Source organism: Sinocyclocheilus grahami, unplaced genomic scaffold (genome assembly GCF_001515645.1).
Source record: "Sinocyclocheilus grahami isolate Dianchi unplaced genomic scaffold, SAMN03320097.WGS_v1.1 scaffold1483.1, whole genome shotgun sequence".
In the NCBI taxonomy this organism is placed as follows: Eukaryota; Metazoa; Chordata; class Actinopteri; order Cypriniformes; family Cyprinidae; genus Sinocyclocheilus; species Sinocyclocheilus grahami.
In genome coordinates this window covers 1-13,047 of record NW_015506662.1, presented here as the reverse complement: position 1 = coordinate 13,047, position 13,047 = coordinate 1, and the positions used below count along the sequence as shown (strand labels likewise).

At 44.2% G+C, this 13,047-nt stretch overlaps 2 long non-coding RNA genes across 2 annotated transcripts in view; one reads left to right on the top strand and one right to left on the bottom strand.

The window, feature by feature from the left end:
• Positions 1-470, bottom strand: part of LOC107570609 (uncharacterized) — a 1,302-nt gene extending 832 nt beyond the window's left edge. Inside the window, exon 1 of the long non-coding RNA XR_001607057.1 lies at positions 6-470. This is a non-coding gene — a long non-coding RNA (uncharacterized lncRNA). The remainder of the gene's footprint in view (positions 1-5) is intronic.
• Positions 471-2,044: 1,574 nt separating this feature from the next.
• LOC107570610 (uncharacterized) lies at positions 2,045-7,121 on the top strand. Its single transcript, XR_001607058.1, has 3 exons — positions 2,045-2,234; positions 4,886-4,893; positions 6,824-7,121. It is a non-coding gene; the product is annotated as an uncharacterized lncRNA (long non-coding RNA).
• The last annotated feature ends 5,926 nt before the right edge of the window (positions 7,122-13,047 follow it).

Below are 13,047 nucleotides of genomic sequence, written 5' to 3'. Positions count from 1 at the left end.
CACACACACACACACACACACACACACACACTCACACTCACTCACACACACAGCACTTAAACACTGTAGTCTAGCTCGAGATGTTCATGGAAGTCTAGCTCAGGGTCCCGCTGCTGTTGAAGAGGGTCACGTCATGTCATCGTTCATATCTGTCAAACTCATACGCATCAATGAGAAAGTGCTGAGGAAGCCAGAGCTTGATCTGGTGACAGAATGCTGCAGCTTTTCCTTCTGGAAGCGATGGTTTTACCTCCACATTGCTGTGCCTTTGTTTTACGCTAGCCTTGCCAACGAGTTTGTGTGGCCATCGCTTACCTGTTTCACTGAGCTTTCCTTTTGTTCTCTAGATATTTATATTCTCCACGTTTCCATTGTTCAGTTAGATATTTTAGGTTTGCTGTTTTTACTGAAGCTGTGAAATGACTGCACTTTAAACGCACTGGCCGTGAATGGAGGCGACAGAATAAAGTGGCGCTCCTGCTGTTACGCTGCTGTCTCTCGACTCCTCATTACTGCTGTGTTCGGTGTGCTTTCTCATGCAAGAGCTTTACATTCATCCGCTAATTACATATTTAGCTGACGACTTTGTGATGCAAAATCATGACTCATTTGAAAATGACAGTTCAATCAATAATACATATCTCTGAAGAGACCGACAGTCTCACATTTACTGTATTGGCAAAAACAGCACAGTCATGAAAGACTTAACTAGGGGCCAAGCACTAAAGGTCTGCAGGTGTCACACGTAGCTGCAGCAAAGCACACGACGATGAAGATAGAAGAGTATAAGATCAATCTTTAATAATAATCCACAAGGCAAGCTGACAGAAGGCAGCAGCAAAAGCAACACTCACAGACTACTACAAACCAGGTTAAGTAATAAACACAGCTGAACAGGAGAACTGACCCTACCAACAAGAAGAATAACTGATGAATGGCTGGAGCTAGAACAAAAGAAAAGGAAACTAAATAGAGACAAACTAAAAGTCTGTGACAATGAAACTAAGAGAAAAACAGCTGAATATGGGTGACAGTAGGCCCCTTCTTCTTCTTCTTCTTCTTCTACAGCAGCCCATAGAACCGTACGGTACAAAGTTATGACATTTGGCACACAGATAGAGGACAGTCTGAACATTAACCACACCAAGTTTGGGGTTTCTAACTCAAACCCTCCAGCACCACCATCCTCACGTTTGTGCTAATAACTTCTGAGCCGTGAGGACTAGCAACACAATTCTTTATTATTTCCCTCTGATTCCTTGGCTCTAGACAATTCATTTTGCATCATAAAACTTTTCCCTTTAAATTTAAAAACAAACAAACTACTTTTTCGAACCCTTAGACTGTTTGTCCAATTATTGCAAAAACGGAAAAAATTAAACTAAATGAAAAATTAAATATGACTCCGCATTAACAGCAGCAACATGCAGCATATGCCTCATTTTGTGTGAAAAGATGAATGAAGGCTGAAAGAAATGAAATGGCAGAATGTATGATTGCATTAATTATGAATGCATAAGGAACCGACTGTCTTCAGAAAAGTTTCGATGGCATGGTTTGCTTTTCATCTTCTCTCCATAAAGCCCGATACAGAAGAATTATTCATATTTTAGTGCTTATGCAAACAAAAAGTGCATAGTGCTGCTACTTTTATTTGCTGTTTGCTGGTTTAACATAAAACTCTTGATTTTGTTGTGTGTATGAGTACTTTTTGAACATTTCCAACACATTGAGCAATACCGTGACAATACTGGTAACCATGCTCCTGATCACGTGTTCATTTAGTGCTATTTACTCGTCTGTATAACATCAATTATTAAAATGCAAGGCCACACGTGTCAAAAACAGAAACTTTATTCTTTTTTCCTTAATATGTTAATAATAATAATTTCCTTAAAATATTATATTCTTTGTGTCGTTTTAATTTTGATAATCCATTGCATATTTAAATGGTACTAAAACTGACTATCACCCTCCCCTCCCCCTTATCAGTTATAATAATCGCTGCGTGCTGTGTTGTTATTCTGATGCTGAAGACCACAGATGTACAGCAGGCGGTGCTCAGTGCTCGGCTCGCGCATGTGCGAGTGTTTAGCAGGCGTGGAGCCGCATTAAAGCGCAGAGTGCCGCGCGGACGCGGTCAGTGTCTGTCTGCTCCCTGCACGGAGAGACAGCTCGAGCGATGGAGAACTCGGCTGTCAACAACCGCTTCAGGACTGCGCTCTTCAGCCACGGTGAGTCTCTGCCTGTGTTACTGTGTCGCGTTCCTGCGCTGCTCACTGCTGAGGCGCCTGAAACCAGGAGAAGTGAAGAAGTGTTTCTGGTGCGTTCACTGAAGAGGCATGCTTGCACACAGTCACACAGCGCTGCTGCTCTCCATCACACCAGACGGTTCTGTGACTGCTTCATGCTGTGCTTCATGCTGTCCGGAGAGACGGACACTGCTGCACACACAGCCTCATGCTTGCTTGACTGTGACATGGCATTTAAACATAGTTATTCAGAGATCAGCATGTATTGTTTCCCCTTCAAGTGCAGCTTTTAACAGTCGTAATCATCTATGCACTGGCAACATCCTAGCGACCACCTAGCAACCAGCCTGCATGTCGCAGCTGCTTGGCAACACCATAGCAACCAGCCAGAACACTGCAGTATATCACCTTCAAATTTCCAGGCAAGGCAAATATTCATATTCTAGTTGTTTTGATCAAACAGTTACTACATAACGTAAGTATCGAGGACACACATTTTCAGAAAAACATGTTTTTATGAAATAATCTGATGCAGCACATCCTTCCCCTGCCCTGGTGATCTCTGCAGTGTTCTCGTGCGTCGAGAGTGTGTACTGTACGGAGTGAAGCGCAGGTATGCAGGCGTGGACTATCAATGCATTCCCAGACGCCAGTTATTGTTCTTTCATTGTGCTTTCAGTGCTCTGCCTTTTTTTTTTGGCAGCTCCTCAACTCTCATGGTGTTATGGGTTAGCTAAGTGTTCGGTGACTGCATACTTCAGAAACTAGGGGCCATTTTAAGGGCCGTTTCAATCACAGCATCCTTCCAGTGTGCTGCAACGTTCGCTCCCTAAAAACTCCCACAATGCACCGTTAAAGCAGGGCACATCGATGCTCACTATGTTCCCTTAACAGAGTGAAGACTTCAGATTTCAGCAGCACTGGCTGACACGATGCAGTGAGAGGAGACGTGTTTACGTCACGATCCTGTGGAGAGAAGAGTGGGACGAGGAAGCACACTAACTGCTGACCGTCTGCAGGATCGATGCCTCTGATAGAGCCTCACGCTGCTCCTGCACAAACAGCAGACAGTCAGACACCTCACATTTGGGCTGTGTTTAGTGTCTCTGATCAGAAGAGATCGTTGCCATCTTACTTATTACTGTTACTGCATCATGCACAGTACTCCATACTGAATACAGCTGAATGTGAGATGCTGTATCCCACAATGCACTGCCCTTGTACTGCTGTTTGAATGTGTACAGTGTTTTACATGCTATTTAAAAAAAATAGCCAACAGAGATGAGAGTATTTTGCAGCATGCTACTCTTGGCTTCTGAACATAGTCATCCGGTCCAGTGCTGCTTACAGCAGTCAAACTCAACATGGAACCCAGACACGCAACTAGTTGATCCACTAAACCTGATAAGAACTGACCCAACACACAGACCTCCTGCTGGAGCATTGTGATTCCCCTCGTGCTCAGGAAGACGCGCTGAAGTGCAGCTGAATCAACAGTTGTGAGCTGCAGTCTGCGGTCAGATGCCAGAGCGCTTAGAGGAGCTCGCGGCTAGCATTCCTGGGCTAGTGTTTGGCGGACGGCGCTCGGAAAACACATCTCTGCTTAGATTTGTGTCCGAGAACTGCAGAAATAGAGACATGTGTAAAACGGGAGCGAGAGACGGATATGGGTTTGATTTGGCCGCAGCAGGTGACACTGGAATGCTATCAGTGACGTATGAGTAGAGCTCACCATCATCTGGATTCATATTCATACACATACAGCTCAGAGAGCAGGGATATATTCACAGCAGTGACTCTGTGCTTTGTAGAAACAGAACAGAACTATTAACAGTGAAAGTCTCTAGAGCAGGGGTGTCAAAACTTTAGATCCAACCCTAATTAAACACACCTGACCCAACTAATCAGGTCCTTCAGGCTTATTTGAAAGCTAGATGGTTTGACACCGCTGCTCTAGGCCAAGTGCACTGAGGATTCAAAAGAGAAGCCTTCACGCTTTTGACTTTTACACTTTATTTTACATGCACTGTATACGTAGTGTACTTATGCAAGGAAGAAGTAACCTAAGGTAACTGCGTGAGTTTACTGCGGCTTAAGATTAGTATCATGGTTAGTGCCTGCTTATTACCCAGTTACTGAATTGTAAGGACCGTTAAATACTGTGCTACCACATTTCAAAAGTGTAATGTTCTTTTTGCAGATGCTTTTCTCCTTTTCTTGTTCGATTAAAATTCCTTGAGGATCTAAAACTCTTTGGTAAATGACATGGATCCATGTTCTGTTTCTTTTCTGAAGTAGCGTGAAGGACTCTGTAAGCTCCAGAAGAGCATGTGTTCTCCATACATGAGGGATTAACACATTAAATCGGTCCGCGTAAGGTGCTTTATGGCACTGCCCGCGGAGCTGAAACTCAGGATCTGCTGCTGTTTTCGTGTCCAACATCACACGACAGCAATCAGTTCATTCTGTTTGCTTCATTATGGAGTTCAGTCTTATTGTGTATTGTTTTGACATCATATCTGCATTATTTATAGCAGGTTGAAGTGTGTTGATCTGTGTTCTCTGCTCTCTTTCTCTCTGGGTTGGTCGTGCTGTGGGATCCATCCCTCCGGTTGAGCCGTCCCGTTCATCAGAGGATGAGGTAAGCCAGCGTTCACACGTGCTTCAGGTGGTGATTTATGAAGGAGAGGTTCATGTAACTCCTCTGTCCCAGGATCATGAACAGTAGCACACTGTACTGCTCATACTGTACTTCATACGGCGGACTGTTTAAGATAGTGTTGCTATAACCAAATTGGTGGCCCCAAATGCAAACTGCATTACGCATGATGAAGACCCTCTGTTCAGACGTGCCACAGTGTTGTCACGTGACCTTCTCTGCTGCATGCTTCATTCAGTGATTGGCGTCCAGCTGCAGGCCCAGAAATAAATACAGTAAATGAAAATAAGTGCATTATGGGATGCATGGTGTACCGCAGCATGTCTGGCAGATGTTGAAGGTTGTCCAGTATGAGCAGTGTGGTAGTGCGCTGTTTCTCTCACGCTATCAGGCCATTCTTATGATGAGAGATGAGTTCTCATGCTGTGAATAAACCCTGAGCAGTTTCTCATTCCTGCTGTTGCTCAAGAGAGGGTTTGGTCACTGGTTTCACCGAACCCAGTTTTTCTTGTTCCGAGCGTTCCTGTCCGGTTCCTGTGGAATGCTGCTCTCACATTAACACCAGTTCAATACCTGCCCACATGATGAGCTGCTCCTGTAGTGCAGACTCTGAATGAGCATCCGCTCTTCTGTTTCCCAGCATGCTCTGGTGACTGAGTGGCACATGGCTCTGCAGCTGTGTTTGAATGTGTTGATCTGTGGACAAACAGTGTGCTGGTGTCAAGAGCGTCTTGTTTATTTTACATGTTCATGCCGGCGTGTTTTAATGCGTCTCGCACTGTAGTTGACACACAGCGTAAGCGCTGAGCTATAAATGAATCAGCTGTGTAAAGTCGTGGAACGTTTGAGTTCATTTTGAGATCCTCATCTGACTTCTGACGGACACACACTTTGAGAAACTCTTGAGATCTTCTGAAACTCCCAGCAGGCTTCTTCTCAAAGACAAACAGTAAAGCTATTAAACAGTTTTGTGATCGTTTGCTGTTGTTGGTCTTTGCTTGTAATAATAGTATCTCTGTTTCCTCATTTGTATTTTCTGCTCCATTAGTAAAGCAAAGATGGAAACACTCTGAAAATAAAATTAGTCACATGAAAGTTTTTCTGTATGTTATAGCTAAAGGAATGGTTTAGCATCTAGTCACCCTCATACAATGTCAGACAGCATAAAAATACCATAAACGTGATCCATACAATAGCATTGTGTGAGGAGCAGACCCAAAAGATCCCACTCTGATGAATCTGCCCCATTCATTTAGATTGTGTGGAATAGAGACCAGCACCACATCGACATGAGGACGAATAAATCGGGGCTTTTCATTTCTGTCAAGTATCTTCTAATGAAGCATTGGGTTAGGTTGTCTTCAGGTCATGTTTTCACTAGCGTTTCTGACGGAAAACCCAAGGACTGTGAAAGTGGAAGTTATGAATTCTGCCGGTTCTGAGGGTGTCTGAAAGGCTGACAGGAGTTTTTGTTTTCAATCTACTGGCTGGAATCACAACCCACCATAAACCAGCCGAACCCACCGATGACAAACCGCTCTACAATAACATGCTATTTGTAGCATCCGCAGTCTAGTATGCGCGCTTCTCTCTCCACGGTGGATGTTGGTGATCGTTTTGCCTTTGCTCGTCTCTTTTGGGTGTGGTGGTGATCTCTCTGTGGTGCTTCTAGTGCAATAAACACAGAAAAAGGCCCAAAGCTGCAGTGAAGCCAACTCTGAGGTTGTGATGTCATCCCATCCAGTTTTAGATTTGCAGACGGCTTCTGACCGCAGATATGTTCCTACTGTACAGCCGCGTGTGTGTGTCGTTGATGCCTGCAGCTCCTGCCTATATGTGGGCTTCATTAGGCCTTTACTGGCATGTTGACTCGCGCACACACTTACAGTCTGTGTGTTTCTCTGTCCTTAAGTGTCCTCAGTTCAGCGGGCGTGTTGGAAACACCCAGCAGTTCCTCCCAGAACCTCTCAAACCTGTGCACCCAGTACAGCCGCGGCTTTAAATACTACATCAACAAAAGCGTCTATAGTGCAGGCTTTGAGTGATGACGTCACGCCTCAGCATCTCTCCACCCTCCTCCAGACTTTCACTCAACTCCTACACTCAACTGTAAAAACAATTGCCAGGAATTTACAGGATTAAAGAGTATTATTTTACAATAAATTACTGTGAAATCAATGCATGCGGAGTCTTACAAATGACAGCAGAACGATGCTAGCGTCACAGTAATTTACTGCTCTTGTTTTACTGTGAATTTACGTTAGAAAGTCTTTAACTAGTTGTGTACTGCTGTAATTGTTTTGAAGTCTCCATAATGGTGATTAGTGATTTGTTTGGGCTCTTTGACCTTGTTTATTCATATTCAAATTTCTGATCTAGTCACGTCAGAAGTGTGACAAAGCTAGAATATGAAATAAGCGAATTGCCTGACTTTGAGAAAGTCTATTATTAGCATGAACATGAACATTTCTCTTAAGCATGAAGATGAATTAAAAACGTATATCATATGCATAACTGTTTGTGGATGGATCTTTCACGAGAGTGAAGCGACTGCTGAGAAACGTCTTTGAAAGATGTGACGTCAACAACTCGACATACTAAACACAACGATGGTAAGACTCAACAAATAAAACCAACACTTACAACATAAACCAACACCACAAACTGTTAAAAATGAACCAAAATCAAGTTCAATAACACAAATAAAACCAACAAGAATGAAAAAACTCTACAGCATGATTTATTCGTGCTGCATTGCATGCTGGGAACCTTTATAGTACATCTGTTCTGTAGAAACACAGTATGATGCTGTTTGTTCACAAGAAGTGTCTGAGAGTGCAGTTAGATACAAGAGAAGTACAACTGAAATTACTGTGAAAGTAATACTATCATTAACCTGGAATATACTGTAATTTCACACTAATATTTTTAACAGTGTAGTTAAACTCTTGTCTATCATCTACACTTCCTGTAAATGTAGTGTCAGATTGAAGTGCTGTTTCCTAACCAAGTAAATGGGCCCTGTGTGTCGGATGAAATGACATGATATGTTTTACAGCGTTATAAAAGCCAGCGGTTACTGGAGTCGAACATCTATATATCCTTATAGGAGCAGTGTCGGGGAAAGTTACTTTTAAAAGTGTAATGCGTTACAATATTGCGTTACGCCATAAAAAGTAACTAATTGTGTTACTTTTTAGGGAATGTTACGTTACTTTTGCGTTGCTTTTTCTCATCTGTACTGGGCTTGTTTGTTTGTTTTTAATAAAAAAATGTAAAAGGCCTTTCACACCAAAAGTGAAATGAATAAGCCTCAGGCTGAAGGAAATATAAATTAACATCTGTACAGTAAAGGACACGTGAAGAATAGAACGCAGAATAAGAAAGTATTACACTTCAGCAATAAGAATTTTTAATGTTTTTATTCATTTTGAGGAATACTGAATCTTAGTCTCGAACTACAGTAAGATCATGTTCACACAACGCTTCTGAACTCACTCCTGATTCTCTCAGCATGAGCACAGAAGAGCATGTTCTGGTGTTACTGATCTGAAAAACTAACTCTACTCTTTACTAGTTACTTGAAAAAAAGTAATCTGATTACGTAACTCATGTTGCTTGTAATGTGTTACCCCAACACTGCTTAGGAGGATTAAATAAGGATTGTGATTGTTACTGGATTATGGCTGCAGAGAAAATGTTCTGAAATATGTGTTATAATGTTGAATTATGTAATATATGTCTGCAGATAGACACTCTTGTATGTGTGTGTGTGTGTACTTTTATTTTAGAAACATCTGTGGATATTACAATATGACTTTCTAACATGCTTCTTATTACGGAGCTGGTGAACTCTAGCTTTCTGTCCATGAAATGTTTGAAACTTAAAATTAAAGTGAAACTGGTGAATAAGAGCTGTGTTGTAGCTTTGATCAATGAGGACTAGACAGAATGATGTTATTTACGATCCTTCTTAAACACTCCAGTTTGTGCTGCCGTTGATGCCGTTACTTCATCACATTATGGACATCATGCAAAACAACCCCGACCTTCATTTCACAGCGGTCCATGTCGCATCAGTAACTCTTGTCTTTGCTTAATTTTAATTTGTATTACATTTTAAACAATACATAAAAAACTCATAATGTGAATTGTCCTGCAATTGGGTTTCTAAGAGGTATTACAGCTTAATATATGAAATATTAACATATTGCAACATAATAATAATAATGAAAACGGATTATTTTCTTGTACATGCATGAGTGTGTTTCTGCACAGATGGACTCACAGAACGGCTCCATCCTACCATCTGTCGTTTCTCTGGCTCATTCCGGGTCTTGTGGTTTGGAATGACTCTGGAATGCCTGTAAACACCCAAAGACGCTTGCCTTACAGAGGCTTTTCTATAAATATACCCCAGCCTGGTTCTCATGGCTCTGTGCGACCCCAGGAGATCCGGCAGGCACCGAGCGCTACATCAGACGGCCAACCAGCAGTTGTTTTGGGTTGCCACTGGATAGTGTTGGGCATGTGGTTTGAAAGTGACCAATCAGGCAAAATGGAGTTTCAAATGTCTAATTTGAGAAATGCTTGTCATCCAAATGATGTCGTGCTGTGATGGAGGGAATTTTCATAACAGCATATTGCTGATCTACTGTTCTGCAGTATGCAAATGTTCTGTATGCACAGTTTATCCAGTGTACTGGAGCCATCCTGACCTCTTCTATCAGAGACACGCCGGTCCCTTTCACTTCAGCTCCATTTCCATAACACTTTTTCATCTTTTTAGTATGTCATGTTCATTTTATTGGCTGACGTCAGCCACCTTTTGCATGTGCAGTATGACTTTAACCCACAATGCACGGCACTCAGCTCTTTGATGTCCAATGTGCCGAATAATTCAGAAGTAATGTCACACTTTTAAACATTCCGTTCTTTATTCTTGATGTTTGAGTTGATAACTGGACTTCAGTTTGACATCTTACTACTGTTAGAGATGTTTATTGCTACATCAGGTTTGACTAGTTTGACAAGTTCTTCACTCTTTAATACCAAAAGGTAAAACTGGTTGTAGATTATCTGCTCTTTCAGTAAATAACTGATTGTATTGTTGGAATGACACTGGACTGGAGGTGGTTTCAGACTGGATTGGCATTGTGTTGGATTGGTGGAGGTGACAGACAGGGTGTGGAGCTACAGCTGTGCCCTAAACGCCTCCAGATGTGCCCGGCAGCGACAGGAGGCCGTAAACGTGCTGGATGTAACACTGGACGACAGGCCTAGATCCCTGCTGCTTCTGAACAGGATTTTACACCACAACCCAGGAAGACACTGGCGACAGAAGCCCTGAGAGCTGCTGCAGTGTGTTCAGTGTTATACAGGGATTTAGCACAGCTGTGCTCACATCACTGTAATGCAGGTTCGCAACAACAATGAGATAAGACACAAATGTGTAATGGATCATCGATCATTTTATTAACAGTAAAAATTAGGGTTGGGCCAGTAGACAATGCCATCGTCCATCACCAATGGCTGACATACTGCTGATACCAATTTGATGAGACATCGCCCAACCCTAGTAAAAATCAGAACGGGATTTTCTGAAGAACCATAATCCATCCAGTGGATGCGTTCAACACTGCAGCGATTAGAACAACAGGCCATTGAGATGTTAAACATAAGGAGTGATGCTAAAGGCCGAGTTCATGTCATGTGACCGAGAGCCTCCGGCTGACCTGTGTGTGGAATGTGGAGCCACACTGAGGCACTTAATGAACTTTACAAAGACATTCATGACCACTTTAGTGTGTTTATTCTGGCTGACTCACATTACCTTCTACCTGTCTGGATGTTGATGCACAAACACCCTGCTTTGTGTGTGTGTGTGTGTGTGAGAGAGAGAGAGAGAGAGAGAGAGAATGCATGATGTGACCACAGACAGTTATCTGATGCGTCTGCAGGTTCTGTCAGACAGAGCATGTGATTTGTTGTTTTGGTCCCTTGAAAAACACCCTAGAAACCGCCCTGATTTCCCCAGCGACCACCTAGCAACAACTAGAAACCTCCCAGAACACTCCAGTGTGCACCTAGCAACACCCTAGAAACCACCCGGAAAACTCCAGTGAGAACCTAGCAACAACCTAGAAACCTCCCAGAACACTCCAGTGAGCACCTAGCAACACCCTAGAAACCGCCCTGATTTCCCCAGCGACCACCTAGCAACAACTAGAAACCTCCCAGAACACTCCAGTGTGCACCTAGCAACACCCTAGAAACCACCCGGAAAACTCCAGTGAGAACCTAGCAACAACCTAGAAACCTCCCAGAACACTCCAGTGAGCACCTAGCAACACCCTAGAAACCGCCCTGATTTCCCCAGCGACCACCTAGCAACAACTAGAAACCTCCCAGAACACTCCAGTGTGCACCTAGCAACACCCTAGAAACCACCCGGAAAACTCCAGTGAGAACCTAGCAACAACCTAGAAACCTCCCAGAACACTCCAGTGAGCACCTAGCAACACCCTAGAAACCGCCCTGATTTCCCCAGCGACCACCTAGCAACAACTAGAAACCTCCCAGAACACTCCAGTGTGCACCTAGCAACACCCTAGAAACCACCCGGAAAACTCCAGTGAGAACCTAGCAACAACCTAGAAACCTCCCAGAACACTCCAGTGAGCACCTAGCAACACCCTAGAAACCGCCCTGATTTCCCCAGCGACCACCTAGCAACAACTAGAAACCTCCCAGAACACTCCAGTGTGCACCTAGCAACACCCTAGAAACCACCCGGAAAACTCCAGTGAGAACCTAGCAACAACCTAGAAACCTCCCAGAACACTCCAGTGAGCACCTAGCAACACCCTAGAAACCGCCCTGATTTCCCCAGCGACCACCTAGCAACAACTAGAAACCTCCCAGAACACTCCAGTGTGCACCTAGCAACACCCTAGAAACCACCCGGAAAACTCCAGTGAGAACCTAGCAACAACCTAGAAACCTCCCAGAACACTCCAGTGAGCACCTAGCAACACCCTAGAAACCGCCCTGATTTCCCCAGCGACCACCTAGCAACAACTAGAAACCTCCCAGAACACTCCAGTGTGCACCTAGCAACACCCTAGAAACCACCCGGAAAACTCCAGTGAGAACCTAGCAACAACCTAGAAACCTCCCAGAACACTCCAGTGAGCACCTAGCAACACCCTAGAAACCGCCCTGATTTCCCCAGCGACCACCTAGCAACAACTAGAAACCTCCCAGAACACTCCAGTGTGCACCTAGCAACACCCTAGAAACCACCCGGAAAACTCCAGTGAGAACCTAGCAACAACCTAGAAACCTCCCAGAACACTCCAGTGAGCACCTAGCAACACCCTAGAAACCGCCCTGATTTCCCCAGCGACCACCTAGCAACAACTAGAAACCTCCCAGAACACTCCAGTGTGCACCTAGCAACACCCTAGAAACCACCCGGAAAACTCCAGTGAGAACCTAGCAACAACCTAGAAACCTCCCAGAACACTCCAGTGAGCACCTAGCAACACCCTAGAAACCGCCCTGATTTCCCCAGCGACCACCTAGCAACAACTAGAAACCTCCCAGAACACTCCAGTGTGCACCTAGCAACACCCTAGAAACCACCCGGAAAACTCCAGTGAGAACCTAGCAACAACCTAGAAACCTCCCAGAACACTCCAGTGAGCACCTAGCAACACCCTAGAAACCGCCCTGATTTCCCCAGCGACCACCTAGCAACAACTAGAAACCTCCCAGAACACTCCAGTGTGCACCTAGCAACACCCTAGAAACCACCCGGAAAACTCCAGTGAGAACCTAGCAACAACCTAGAAACCTCCCAGAACACTCCAGTGAGCACCTAGCAACACCCTAGAAACCGCCCTGATTTCCCCAGCGACCACCTAGCAACAACTAGAAACCTCCCAGAACACTCCAGTGTGCACCTAGCAACACCCTAGAAACCACCCGGAAAACTCCAGTGAGAACCTAGCAACACCCTAGAAACCGCCCAGAATTCCCCAGCGACCACCTTGCAACAACCTAGAAACCTCCCAGAACACTCCAGTGAGCACCTAGCAACACCCTAGAAACCACCCGGAAAACTCCAGTGAG